This window comes from Canis aureus, chromosome 10 (genome assembly GCF_053574225.1).
Source record: "Canis aureus isolate CA01 chromosome 10, VMU_Caureus_v.1.0, whole genome shotgun sequence".
Lineage (NCBI taxonomy): Eukaryota > Metazoa > Chordata > Mammalia > Carnivora > Canidae > Canis > Canis aureus.
In genome coordinates this window covers 74,679,421-74,692,877 of record NC_135620.1, presented here as the reverse complement: position 1 = coordinate 74,692,877, position 13,457 = coordinate 74,679,421, and the positions used below count along the sequence as shown (strand labels likewise).

Below are 13,457 nucleotides of genomic sequence, written 5' to 3'. Positions count from 1 at the left end.
CACATAAATAGGGCAATCTACTTTACCCAGTCCACTAATTTAAATGTTAATTTCACCCAAAAACATCCTCACAGAAATACCCAGAATCATGTTTGACCAAATATCTGGGCTCCATGTGGCCCGGTCAAGATGATACATAAAATTAACCATCATCAGGTCAGATCATTGGATGAAAAGCCACAAGGAGAACTTAGGCCTCTAGATTACATTCTTGGGTTCTTTCCATTTACACGCTGATTTTGTAGATCTTTCAACATATTGATGAGACATGGTCATCCATGGACTTCAAAGATACCAATATATCAAAGAAACTGACCAAAGCATGGGAAAATGACATGTGGGTTATTATTAACTGTTTTTTAAAATATTTTTAATACATAGATACTCAAATTATGCTCTGTAGTCTACTGAAGACAGGGAAGAAGAGACCAAAAATAATCTAGCTTCTATTTCCTAACAACACGCACTCTCTCCTATTCTGTGTGATGCTTGTGAGTTTGGGCATGTAAAGCTAAAATGAAATAAAATCAATTTTTACTATATTTGGTGATGTTTAATAACATCATTAAAATATTTCAAAATTAACTGTGATCACTGAGTTGTAAAATGTGTACGGTTCAGCAGTATTAGCCAACTCTCTCTGATAAGGTATTTTGGGATTCTCAAACAACCCTGAGGAAAATGTAAGGAAAATATTATCTGCATGTGGAAGGTGAAAATGAAGGTTCTAAGAAGTTTCTGGAACACCAATGTTGAAGGTGAACATACTGAGCATGCCCAGTGTTTTCCATGTGAAAGTTTTAAAAATTACCTAAAATTTAAAATTACGTGTGTGTGTGTGTGTGTGTGTGTGTGTGTGTTTTCCTAAGAAAAGCTAATGCCCAGATATGACTAAGGTTGATTGGGTTGGCTATCTGAATGTTTATTGTCTTCTCTGTATTTCCAATAACAGCACCCCAGTTTTCTTTGAAAGAACCACTTTTTAAAAATATTTTATTTATTTATTCACGAGAAACACAGAGAGAGGCAGAGATACAGGCAGAGGGAAGAGCAGGCTCCCTGCGGGGAGCCCGATGCAGGACTTGATCCCAGGACCCCGGGGATCATGCACTGAGCCAAAGGAAGATGCTCAACCACTGAGCCCCCTGGGAGCCCTGAAAGAGCCACCTTTTCTCCCTTAATCCATGTGGTTGAGATGATACAGAGTCACGTCCTGGATTTGGAGCATCAGGGGACCGTGATGGAGATTCCACAGTGGGAACACAGCCCTTTCCCAGCCAGGGGGACACGATCTCAGAACTTGGCTGGGACTTTGGGGAGCCGTTGGCTTTCTTCTTCCAGCTCTGTGTAGGCCAAGTCTGCCCCAGCGTTTAGCCAACCCAAAGGGAGAAAGAACTGAGAGGAGCAGGATGAGTCCTGAGGACATGGAGACCAACTCAAAGTCAGTTCTACATCTGCTTTATTTTCGGTTTCATGAACCAACAAATTTCTTTCTTTGCTTCAGCCAGTTTCATATGAGTTTCTTGTCATTTATAAGCAAGGGAGTGCTAATTGATACAGCGAGTTTGATTAACTACTCCCATTCAAAGCCCATCTGAATCTGTTGGAACCCCCTGGAGTGTGTAGCGATCCTGCAAGATGATTAGCATGGAAAAGTATATAGCTTGGTTATATCATGGTCTGATTATTTAACAGTGTTATTATCAGCGAGATCTAACACAGGCAAATGTCCTAGCAGAGGAAAACAATGACTAAATTCATTAACCATGGCTTTGTTTACCTTCTCATTGTTTAATCAAACAGGCATTAATTTGTTTCTTGGGATACCCGTCCCTGGTAAAGCCAGTGGTGCCCACATAGCAAGGAAAGAGGGTTTGATATCTGTGAATTTCTGGATTCCATAAATATTGTATTTTTCGGAAGCAGCAGCAGGGACCCAGGCTGCGTAAACAATTTTCTGTGCTGACATCTGTAATAAAACACCAAGAATGATAAAAGTTGAGCAGTGCTTGACCTTCAGGGGGGAAAGGTAAAGGTATTCTTGATTCACAATTTAGGTAATTCTTTCTATTTGATCTTGCCATCAGACAGGCATGCTTTTATCTCTAACATCTATAGAGGGCCTTCACCTGTCTCGGGAAGAGAGCAACACAGAGCTGACACGTAGGTTTCATCTCTCATGACAAATCTAACTGATTGGTAGTTGTTGCCTAGAGGGCTGTGCTAAAAAGTGTTTTGGGGCATTGTGGGAGAAGGTTTCATGATCAATTAGCAATGGCTGCCCCAGGCAAGAAATGAACAAGAGGTAACAAGGAGGAGACACCAAGAGATATTGACAGTCTAAGAATATCTGGTGGTTTGAAACAAAATACAGATTAATCAGCTAACCTCAAGCTAATTGCAATAGAAAGCAATTATGAACGGTAACAAAAAGATGCATTTATGTTATAAAATAACCAACTATACCTTCTCAAAGACAGAGCCCCTGACCCTGGGGGGAAAATGCATTGATTTGCCACTTTGATATCTCTTTGGACTCAAGTAGAGGAGGATCCAGTCTCTGTGTTGCAGTTTTGCAAAAGTGTAACCCAGCATGACTGAGCACAGAAGAGCACAGCAATTAAGAACACAGATTTACAGGCCTGGGTTCCAAGCCAAACTTCAGTTCTCACTACGGTGTATTTGTAAGCAAACCGTTCCACCTCTCAGATCCTCCGTTTCTTCATCTACAAAAGATCAGAGCAATGTATCAGCCAGGATTCTGTTGCCATAGATAACCTACAAGATAACTCTGAGTCACAGCTCTTTGTGAAGTTTATTTTAATTTACTTAATTTATTTTTAAAGATTTTTATTTATTTATTTGAGAGAGAGAGAGAATGCGCACAAGCAGGGGGAAGGACAGAAGAGAGGGGGAAGTAGACTCTCTGCTGAGCAAGGAGCCTGATGTGGGACTCGAACCCAGGACTCTGGGATCATGACCCGAGCTGGAGGCAGACGCTTAACTGACTGAGCCACTCAGGTGCCCCAGTTTACATAATTTATTAAATTTTGCAATATTTGTGAAGTACTTAGCAAACTTTCTTGTGCTGTATAAGTATAAAACTAGTGGCAGGTAAAAACAACAAAGAGAAATAGCATTACAACGGGTATCCTTTCTGTTTAACCCAATCAGAAATGTAACTTAGTCAGAATATGTCATGTATGGGGTACTCATGGTGTGGAGGACACACATGGATTGGGGTCTGGGGAAGGTTTCACTGTTTAAAAGGACAAATATAAAAAAAAATGCCTTGTGTTATCCCTTTTCCTTGAAAGACCTCTACTTAGAGGTGGTAGGAAATCATGGTTAAGTACCTTGAATTATGAGCTCAACTATATGAATTCAAATATTAGTTTGGTGCTTACTAGCTCTTTTCTCATTGAAGACGATAATCATAACATCTACCTATTGGGATTTCTGTGAAGATTATATGGGTTACTACCTGGAAAGTCATTACAGAAATCCATGCCTGAAGTAAGCACTCAATAAATGCTGTTATTAATAATTATGTAATTCCTGTTTGGAGGTATAACACTTCTAAGCATGGCACTCATCGATTGAGGCTTACTGGGTGTCAATCTTCATGATAAATGCTTATCTCATTTAATCATTACAACAACCTTATTGGGATAAATGTTACTTCCTAATGAGACTCTCTTCCCGAGGGGAATGGTCTATTCACTGCTATAGACCAGATGTCTGGTTCAGAGAAGGTGCTCAATAAAAAAAAAAAAAAAAAAAAAAAAAAAAAAAAAAAAAAAAAAGTCTGGATAAGTTATTCGATTTTCATTTGCCAAATGAGGACATTGAGACTTGCAGGGGTTAATTTTATATGCGTGTACGTTTCTTGGTAAGGCTAACTGTGTGTCTTGCCCAGATATGCTGATGCCGGGTCCAGGCTCAAAGTCTGTTTGGCTTTGAAGTCTGTTTCTCATAACCACTATGCTCACCAACATGAAAAAGATTAGTGTCTATTCACACCTCAGAAAAGCATTATGTCGCCAGATCAGAAGACCATCTTACTGAGAGCAAGCTGTGGGGCCGATGCAAACTCATTTTCACATCTCCCAACCCCAATAATCATAGTTATCCAGATGGAATTAACTTTGAAATTATATATCAACAGAGCAAGGCTTTATATAGAAGTCACTCAATGGATTAGCTTTGCAAGCTGAGGGGGAGAGATTTCTCATTCTCTAGGCTGGGAGGTATTTATGAATGGACATGAGGTAGGCTCTCAGGGCTGGAGATGCAGGATAGCAATCCCCAGGGGCTTAGCACCACCTGATCAAGCAACACCAGAGCTGAAAGGGAGGACTATGGATTTGATCTAAGTGCCTAATGTACAGACTATGTTATTGTTCTATTGCTGGGCAACAAATTTCCATGAATCTAGTGGCTTAAAAAACACGTATTTATTGTTTCACTGTTTCTGTAGGTCAGAATTCCAGGCGTGGAGTGACGGGATTCTTCACTCAGGGTCCGGTGAGATTGCAGTCAAGGGGTCAGTGATTGTTACCTAGAGCTTGACGTCCTCTTCTAAGTGCACAGGTTGTAGGCAGAGTCCATTTCCCCATAGTCGCAGGACCAACCCACATCCCTGTTTTCTCGCTAGCTTTCAGGTGGGGACTATTTACAGTTCCTAGAGACCATCCGCTGTTCTCTGCCACATAGTATTACGTAATCACCAAAGCAATGACTCATCATATTCACAGGTTCTCCCCACACTGAAAAGAGGGGATTATACAAACACAAGGGTCACGGAGGGTCAGCCTAGAATTCTGCTTACCACGTGCATTGAGAACGCATGACTCTGAAGGACAAATAGACTTACACTGTCTGGGATACAGGGCTTATTAGAGACAGAACTGGATTAATGGCTACTCATCTGGCTCCAAGTTCATCTCTCTACTTTGGTCCCTGTAAATCAAATATTTCAAAGTTCTGCATTTGAAACTCAATCATGTTGATTTATGATGCTACATTAGTCAGGATACACTTGGTAGCAAGTGACAAAAACTCTAATCAAACTGGCTTAAATCGCACGGAATGTTATTGGTTCACAGGGTCGACCATCTGTCCGTGACTTCGGGCATCTCTGGATCTATTTTGTAGGTAGGTGTTCCTTCTTGTTGTCCTCTTCTCAGTTGGTTCTCCTCATTGTGATGGCAAAGGTAATTTTTTTTTTTTTCTTTGATGGCAAAGGTAATTGCCAGAACTCCAGGCTTGAATTCCTCCGGATAGGTATGCACGTTATTATTATTTTGCTCTTAGGAGTCCTTTTTCATCTTGGTTCTAGTAAATGTTCTGGAGCTGATTCATTGTACCACTCTGAGTCAACACCCATCAGCTTTGATCATGTGCCCTAGAGCTAGGGGGTAAAATCAGCACCTTTCAAATCAAATGAACTGAGAAACGCAGAAGGCTGGTTTCCCAAAGAAAAATAAAGGGGCTGTTATCAGAAGAGGAACATGGATGTGAGGCTGGCAAAAGCTACCAATAGCCTATGCAGGGCTCCCCCTAGTGGAATGTGGCAGAGAGTGAGAGCGGGGGTAGGGCAAGCCTACCAGGAAGAGGGACGTTCGTGCCAAGAGAGAATAGAGTGGAATAGATTTGTCATGAAACCACCAGAATCATGTTCAACAGAGAAACAGAGAACCGGTAACCAACCTCCATCATTTTGAATACCTGGGCTAAAGTCATGGGTCTGTCACTGCAAGGTGTTACCCACCTGCAAGTCATACTCAGTCGACCCTATTGTCTTCCTCTAGGAAGTGGGGCTACCTGCCATGCCTACTGCATCATTCAGTCATTGCAAAAATATAAGGCTCCGAATATCAAAGTAAAACAAGGGAGAAACCATATGAGATTTCAAAAGGGCTTACATATGCTGAATTATTAATTTAAGTAGAATATTGAAATTTGCAATAGGGATATTCCTTGAGCCTGAGCCAATAGGATAGTATTTTTCTGGACACCTTTTGTAAAGTCCTTTTTAGAAATCGTATGCCACCAGGGAAATAGTCTAGGCGAGCTGAGGCCTAAGGAAGCCAGAACTTTGGAAACATGAGAGGGAGGGAAGAGACAGAGAGAGAGAAAGAGAGGTGTGCCTAGCAAAAACAGTTTGTATGTGCTCATACCTGGTTTCTAATGGTTGGGGGATCCTATTGGATGACCAGGAGACCAAGAGTGTCAAGGTATTAGTAGGTAATGCAAGGCTCCAGAATATCAGTGTGTTTACCAAAAGAACATAGTCAATAGACGGGGACACTAAGATCAAGGTTCACATGTGCAAATAAGCATCAAAGGCAGAGAGTAAAGAGTATTGATATAGTTAAAGATTGAAGGGCTTATGAAGAACTCCTGGACTCCTATTTACTCAATAAACGTGTAGGATGGTCTCCTCCCACGTAAAGGACTAGGTGTCACAGTGACTATGGGCTTGGAGTCTGTAGCAGTGTGGCTTGAGTTTGAATGCTGGCTCCGGTATGTGATGTTGGGCAATTTGTTGAACCGTCTCAGTTGTCCTCACCTGAAAATGGGAATAATAATCATAACAATAGTACTGATATCAAGATTGTTTGAAGGATTAAAATAAATAACGTCTGTGAAGCACACAGAGCGGTCCCTGGGACAGAGCGAATGACTAACACATGTTCACCAAATTGTTATATACCAAGATCTCATCCTGAAGATATCTTTTGTGCCTATAATTTTTCATCCTAGCTCAGGAAAACATATATTAAACAAATACCACCAATAACTTCAATCACAATGATTATACATGTTATGAAGGACACATTAAGATCTGTGAGAGAGCTGGTAGCAGGGGACCTGCCTTGGTCTAAGGTCAGGGAAGTGACATTTACCCTGATACAGAGCAAGCAGAGCCTGGCCAGTGATGGGAAGTGGCTTCTGGTAGAGGCAACAGCTAGCACGAAGTCCTAGGGGCATTAAAGAAACACTGTCAACTCTAGTAATTGGAAGGGAGTCAGTGTGGTCGGAGTGAAGGGGGAGACACTATATTAGGGAGAAAGATCACGCACAGCCCTGTACAGTTCGTGATAAAATTTGTTTTACCCTAATTGAATTGGTAGAGGATACGACATGTAAACTAAATGTTTAAGAATGGGCCAGATTCAGTCATACAGAAGTGAAGGGTTGCTGGAGAGAGAAAGAGAGAGAGAGAGAGAGAGAGAGAGAGAGAGAACACTAAATGACATATGGCATTTTTATTCAATTAGGAGATGCTCATAAAAACCTAGATGAGAGACGTGGAAGGCCTAAATGTTGCTCATACATAGTAATCACTCAATAAATATTAGTTCCTATTAATGCAACTGCTTTTAAAACAAAGTAAAAATAGCTCTTGATAGGTGCAAAATATTATACCTCATACAGAGGCAAATTTTCTCTCCTCTTAGCTCTTGTGGCATTTCCCGTAGACTCTGCATGTGCCAGCTACAGTCTCTGGAGCATTGCGAATATTTAGGGATAAGTACGGGTTGGCAATGGTCGTCAGACTCCTAGAAAACGGAGGCCAGAAAATATATTCCTTTCTGAATCTTGTACACAACCTCACCTTCAGTCGGCACTTAGCAAACGTGGGCTCTTTCTGCAGTTGTTCAGTCGGTTCTAACCCAAAGTACCCCAGATTAAGGGATTTTAACTCCTTTGAGGTTTGACAGAAGTAGTAAACTTAAGCTTTTGAGGCAGCGGCAGGTGGCTCAGAGTCCTGCACAAATAGGTTTAAATCTTATCTTTATTTAAGGAGGGGGAAGTGAAACCCCCATTTCATCACTGAACATTTATCTATATTTCTTGTCTATTTCTAGAAAAAGGCTGTTTGCCTACTTTTTGGTTTCCCTGTTGGTTTCCCCATTCCAACTTCTCAAGCTCAAACCCAAGTGGAGCAACCTATAAAATCTAAGGTCAGGCCGGAGACCAGAGAAGTTACCTACCCTAGAGGCTCTAAAGTTGGGGTCCATGTACAGACATTTATGAAACAGACAGGCAAGAAGGAGTTCTATGAAATTCAATGCAAAATTTTGTGGGTGTTTTTCTAAGTATACGTTCCATAAGAGAGAGGGTCTGCAGTAATTGTGAGGTTCTAACAACTCTAAAAGCATGATCCAAAGCTTGTCAAATCATCATGTCGGGAAGACTCAAAAGGAACCATCGCACTGTCACAGTACACGTCCTTAAGAAAAGGTTCCATTCTAGTATCACCCAAGATCTACAGTCGGGAAGTTCTTCCTTAAGTCTACCCTCATCCTTTGGCATCTCTTCCCCCATGCAAGCCCTTGGTAAATTTAGTGGAAATAGCAAACAGCTGCTCACCAACACCCACCCCAAAGAAAGAACAAGACATTTCTCACATATCTCAAGCTGCCTTAAATGTTCTTTCTTTGGCAAAGAAGAAAAAAAAAAAGAAATATATTTTTGGCCTCTAAACCTTTTCCCACCCGTGTGTATTTCTGTAGAAATGTTATCCATATGGTTCCGATTGCTTTCTCCATAAGTCATTAGGAATGCTTTGCACTGAGAACTTTTCTGATGACCAGGAAGTCTTTGGAGACTTTTAAAAATGGCTCTCTTAGCCTTTCTTCATAGAAACAGGGAAGCTAAACATAGCCAAATGCAAATGAACTAAGACCTGGAAAGGTTGGAGTTTTATTCAAAACCCAGAAATCATAAGGCTCGGGTGAGTTTTAAATCTGCCCATGCAAGGCATTTCCCTCCTTCTCCAGGGACAAGAGTTGATAAATACTCCATTGGTAGAGAGGATGCAATGGTCTCAGCCACTTAAGTTGATATTTAGGCATAAAATGTGGTGACCCCATTAAATTCTAAGCTCTTCCAGTCACCCCGAGGCTTCTCCCATTACTTCCGGTGGACAAAGTAAAGACCTAAATTTGGGTGTGGAATCCCTGACTCCATCACCTACTAGCTAGCAATACCTTGACATGCTGCTTAGAGTTTTCAAGCTCCAATTTCCTATGATGTAAAAATGGGGTCATGTTACCTAGCTCATACCTCACAGCATTTTGAGAATTATAAGAGATAATTTAGGGAAGATCCAAATGAAATGTCTAGTGCATGGGGAAAGTCAAAAATTCTTTTTCTTTCTGTCTAATAGGGGTTGGAACTGGGGTGGGGGTGGGAGGTTCTATGCTTCCTGAAGGAAATATTGACTATGTGGAGCAAAGGAGAGGAAGATAGGAAAATGTTCCAGAGTGTTACGTCCCCTCTTTCTAAGGCATCAGGACCGCAACCCATTTCGGGAAATTGATTAAGAGAGAAGAGCTATGAGGAATCGGTCTGTACTTTGGTCGTCCTCGGAAGCTGCCTAACGAGGTTGTTTCAGACTGATTTCAGAACTGCATTCCCAGCAGGGCTGCTGTTGCCTCGTCTCACTCAAGGAGGCATATCTGAGCTGGAGAATGATGGAGGAACAGAGGGAAAGGGAGGAAAGAATAAAAGAAGGGCTGGGGTAGAGAGAGAAGAAGAGGAGAGAATGAGATGAGAGCAGGGAGGAAGGGACAGGGCACAGCAACCTGAAGCTTCGTGCTGAAATGGATGGGAAGTGCGGTGTGTGTTGTGAGGGTTTTCCTTTGTGCTTTGAATCAAAGACAGAACTGTCTCGGGGACCAGTGTCCAGGATCTGAACCAAGGCCAGAAGCCTAAGGGGGGGAAAAATTGTCCAAGCAGAAAGGGAGAAGTTTCCACCAGGAGGAAAGCGCTCCCTTGGTCCCAGTCCCAGGGGCTGGGGCGCTGTCCGTGGTGCTGACCGCACGTCCTTCGGACCAAAGTGCAGGAGGAGCCAACGCAGATTTGCACACCCTACTGCTCCCCTTTTCTCTGCCCCCCACCCCAAGTTCTCAGTCCTGCACTGCCGAGACTCATTCTGATTAGCACAATCTCCTCCTCTCTTTTTTTTCCTTCCCTCCTTGTCAATTAATCCCCCCCCCCAAGTTCTCCATCCCTCACTCAAGAATTTCTTTTCCATTTTGTTTCAAGACTTTTCTAATCAATTCGGGAGCGCCTAGACTCTTCTAGCCCCCCTCCCCCAAGTTATCAGGTCTCTTTACTATGACCCCCTGAATAATCATAACGTGAATAACAAGAACAATGAGAATACAGTTAACATGGGCCTTCCCTAGGTGTCAGGGAGTATTCCCAGCGCTTTTATATAAATTAACTCATTTAAATCTTACGCCAACCGTGCTAGCTAGCTAGCTAGGGGGGTTATATCATTCTATTACACAGATGGGAAATTGAGGTTTAAGAGGTCAGTAATCTGGCCAAGATCACGGATGGGATTGTGACCCCTCTAGAGCTGACCCTTTTACGGAACCTGGGTTCCTTTACATTGTTTTTTTCATCACCTTTCCCTTAGTCCTCCATCTGGCAGCTTCACTGATGTTACCTACCCTGGCCTAAGCTTCCAGGGACTAGCAGTCTTCATTGCTGATTTTTTTTTTTTTTTTATTAGAAGCAGCAGCAGCAGCAGCAAAGTAAGCGAACACACAGAATGTGTCCTGCGTGAGAATTCAGATCGTGCGCTGGCCTTCTTTGCAGGGAGAGGCCCCCAGGTCAGCACCCAGAGCCTGCGCCTCAGGCCTAATTCGGAGTCTTGGATTCTGTGCATTAATGCCCTAGCCCCCCACCCACCCCCAGGCCCCTGCCGGTACCCTCACCCCTTCTCTGCCTCTGGTGCTATAGAGGGAACTTTGCGTCCCATCAGCTTCTCTCCTGCATCCTGCCCACGCAGAGAGGCACTTGCTTAATTCCGGGAGGTTACGTGGGCTCATGCCTCCACGTACAGGGAAACAAACAGTCTTAAAGACTCAGAGAGGCCCCCGGATACACACGGACCCACACAGGCACCTCCCCAGACAACACCACACTCGCAGAGGTGCACAGACGCCCTGGCACCCGCGTACCCAGGAAGGCTCCGGCTCCGGCGCCCGCGCCCTGGGGGGCAGCTCGCTGCGGGGTTTGTGCACACGTCCCCGGGGCAGCGCCACCCTGTCTGCAGGCCCAGAGGCTCCCCAGGGGCTCGGCCTGGCCCCCCCCAGCCGCCCCTCCCTCCCTCGGAGAGGGCCTGCCCCTGTCTCCTCCCCGTCCCCCTCTGCCCCTCTCTCCCCCCTCTCTCCATCCCCTCTTCCCCTCTGCCCCTCTCCCCCCTCTGTTCCTGTCTCCCCCTGTCCCCCTCTTCCTCCCTCTCCCCCCTCCCTCCCTCCACCTCCTGTCTCCCTCTGCCCCTCTGCCCCCTGCCCCTCTCCCTCTCTGCCCCTCTCCCCGTCTCCTCCCCCTCTGCCCCTCTCCATCCCCTCTCTCCCCCTCTGCCTCTCCCCCCTCTGCCTCTCTCCATCCCCTCTCTCTCTCTCTGCCTCTCCCCCTTCTGCCCCTCTCCATCCCCTCTCCCCCCCTCCATCCCCTCTCCCCCCCCCGCCCCTCTCCATCCCCTCTCCTTTCCTCCTCCTCCTCCTCCTCCTCCTCCTCCTCCTCCTCGTCCTCCTCCGCCTGAAGCTGTACAAAACCCTCCTCCGCGGGGCCGGGCCGCGCGCTCCGCCCCCCGCCCCCGCCCCGCCCCCGCCCGGCGCCGCTCCCCCAGTCCCCGCCGCCCGCCCGGCCAGGCCCCGCCCCCCGCGCAGCCCGGCCCCCGGCTCCCCGCCCCGACACCGCGGCGCTCGCGGACTCCCCGGTACAGTCGCCGCCGCCTGGCTCCGGGTCCCCACGGCTGCGAGCCCATCGCGCGCGGGGGGCAGGCGGGCGAGCGCCGGGGAGCCGGGGAGCCGGGAGGCCGGGGGAGGAGCGACCGCCCCCGGGGCCGGGATCCCTGCCTCCGCGCTCGGGGCCGCCGAAGGGGACTTGACGGCTGAGCATGAGCCAGGCTGCCGGGAGCCAGGTCCCCGCGCGCCCGCAGTCCCCGCGCCGCTCCCGGAATGCGCGCTGGCCGCCGCGCTCTCCCAAGTTCCCCGCGAGCCGAATGACGGGCGTCCTCCCGCAGCTCAACGCCGGGGCCGGGCGCTGAGTCCAGGTAAGGCGGCGCCGCGCAGCCCCTGCCCGGGGCCCCTGCCCGAGCCCCGCGGCCCCGCCGCCCTTGGGGCGCCCCCGCCGCGCCCCCCGCGCCCCCCGCGCCCCCCGCGCCCCCGGGGTCAGACGCGGGCCCCAGCTGCGGCGTGTGCGCCCCCCGCGCGCTCCCGACGTGTGCGCCGCGCTGGGAACTTGATGTGCCGCCGTGTGCGTGTGTGAGTGTGTGTGAGTGTGTGAGCCTGCGTGTGCAGCGGCGTGTGCGCGCGCCTGTGTGTGTCGGGGGGGCACCCGGAGGTCCTCTAACCTACTTAGGGCGCGATGTGCGTGTGCATGCTCGTACGTGTGTGTTTGGATGTGCGCGCTCGTGTGTCTTCTCGGTGAGGTCCCTCCAGCTTCCATGGAACGGGGTCCTCGCCACAGGATCACGTACCACCGGGAAACCCGCCGCCGTGCGCCGGGTCTCGGGGCTGGGGTCTGGGCAGCCCTGGGGGGATGAGGAGGGCATCCCATTTCCCCCCAGTATTGGCACCCTTGAGGGAAGATGCCTCCAAACGCTGGAGACCCGCTGCGCTTGGACTCACCGGTTAATATGAAAAGAGAAATGGCCAGACCCCGAGGCAATGACACGCTGTCACTTTAAATTCCACACTGGGCAGGCTCCAGGATTCTGATGGGAATTTGGAGTCACTGGGCAGTGGGTGACAGAGGAAGGAAGTGAGCGGTGGGCTCCTTCTGTGGGGCTTGGCAAGTCTGGGATAGAGCCTGCCCTACCTCTCCGCTTGTGAGCCGGAGAGCAAAACAGCACACCTCCTGCTCCTGGTGCTTTACGGGGAGGATCTGGGCAAGTTTGCATGGACCCCCCCTCCCCAAAGGGAAAGGCCGGAAGAGTCCTCAGGGACCTGCTCATCCATCGTAGTTACACAAGATCACAGAAAAAAATCTCATGGTGGGGGGGGGGGGGCAGCTCTCGGTAATATGGGAGGAGATGGATGGGGCACTTCCCTAAGACATCCCTCCTTCCCGACCCTATTTCGGAGAGGCTTGGGGAGCCCCAAGACAAGCTCTCCCTAAACTGTGCCTCCCCATGGCTCCACTGGAGTTGGAGGAAATGGGAGAGCAGAGAGCATGTGCGTGCATGTGTGTGTGTGCATGTGCGTGTGCATGCGTGTGTTTCGGTGCTGAGAGACCTCTACGATCTGTGAAGGGTTGTGGGTGGGGAACTCAGGGCAGAATGTGGCGGTAATTGACTTAAACTGCTGTCGATTTGCACCTCACATCTCTTGCTTGGCTCCAAAATCCTGCCAAGGGCATGGGGGCCGTGCGGGGAATGCCAGTAAGGAAGCCGGTTTGGGTCCAGTCCCTCTTCCTCCCTC

The 13,457-nt window shown here is 47.6% G+C and overlaps 1 protein-coding gene and 1 long non-coding RNA gene across 3 annotated transcripts in view; one reads left to right on the top strand and one right to left on the bottom strand.

Annotated features, from left to right (window-relative positions):
• Positions 1-1,014: 1,014 nt before the first annotated feature.
• Positions 1,015-13,109, bottom strand: LOC144322743 (uncharacterized). Its single transcript, XR_013388384.1, has 3 exons — positions 12,666-13,109; positions 2,467-2,726; positions 1,015-1,969 (listed from the first exon to the last, which is right to left on the bottom strand). It is a non-coding gene; the product is annotated as an uncharacterized LOC144322743 (long non-coding RNA).
• Positions 11,766-13,457, top strand: part of BRINP1 (BMP/retinoic acid inducible neural specific 1) — a 167,624-nt gene continuing 165,932 nt past the window's right edge. For both annotated transcript variants that reach the window (XM_077913104.1, XM_077913103.1), the window contains exon 1: positions 11,766-12,088. The gene's annotated coding sequence lies outside the window, so the exon portion shown is untranslated. The remainder of the gene's footprint in view (positions 12,089-13,457) is intronic.